The sequence below is a fragment of the Sinocyclocheilus grahami genome, unplaced genomic scaffold (genome assembly GCF_001515645.1).
Source record: "Sinocyclocheilus grahami isolate Dianchi unplaced genomic scaffold, SAMN03320097.WGS_v1.1 scaffold333.1, whole genome shotgun sequence".
NCBI lineage: Eukaryota > Metazoa > Chordata > Actinopteri > Cypriniformes > Cyprinidae > Sinocyclocheilus > Sinocyclocheilus grahami.
The window spans coordinates 142,015-142,931 of NW_015505512.1; the positions used below are offsets into that span (position 1 = coordinate 142,015).

General features: G+C 40.1%; 1 pseudogene; it reads left to right on the forward strand.

Moving 5' to 3' along the window:
- The first annotated feature begins 33 nt into the window (after positions 1–33).
- The window catches only part of LOC107602700 (hepatocyte growth factor-regulated tyrosine kinase substrate-like), a 25,257-nt pseudogene continuing 24,373 nt past the window's right edge, over positions 34–917 (forward strand).

Here is a 917-nt window from a genome sequence, read left to right on the forward strand (position 1 = left end):
AACGAATCGTTCAAGAACGACCCAACACTACCGCGCATGCGCGTTTCACCCGGCAGTGAAACTCGCTTTTTCACACAGGTGAACAACAGCAAAACAGACACCGAGCGTCCCGATAACAGAGATCAGAAATGGGCAAAGGTGGCGGAACGTTTGACAGACTGTTGGGTATGTGATATATTTCATGTTTTTAGTGTTTATTTCGACTGACAGACCGATGTGTCGCTAACACATAGATTAAGTGTGCTAATGCTAACGCTAGCACAGTTTGAACAATCACGGTAACGTTAGAACTTAACGTCTATTGTCTTTATTTTTCCCACCGGAGCTTCAACACACCAGTGACATGAGCTTAAACCTGACACTGCGAACATCTTTTTCAGTTAAACCGTATGGTGTTGTATGTGTAGTTGACAAATCGGTTATTTTACATAGGCTAGTTGGCAGCACATCTGAGCTAAAGCTATTTTCGGGCCTCTTTTTCGCAAGCTACGAATAGCATTAGCAGCATTATTTCGTGTACTATGTTTTGTGTGTCTGTTAGTCGTTAACAAGTACGGTGTGTTTGTCTTTGGCAAATCTCGCTGTTAAGCAGGCAATTATACCGCACATTTAATGAGACACAGGCTGTATAAACACTGTCTTGGCACTTCACATGAATGTCCATGTTTACAGTTGCTCACACCTTTAAGAAAAATGCAATTTGAAGATTGTGAAAGTATTCCCATTAGTCACGGGTGGTTCTTCCTGTTTGCTCGTGTAATCGAGTGCTGCTGTATACAGAGAGAGGATGGTTTGGCCTATTTGTTTTAAGGTTTACCACATAACAGTAACTTCCTATTAAACACACCAGCTCCATTTCCAAGACTTCACAAAGTGGTTTATATATATATATATATATATATATATATATATATATA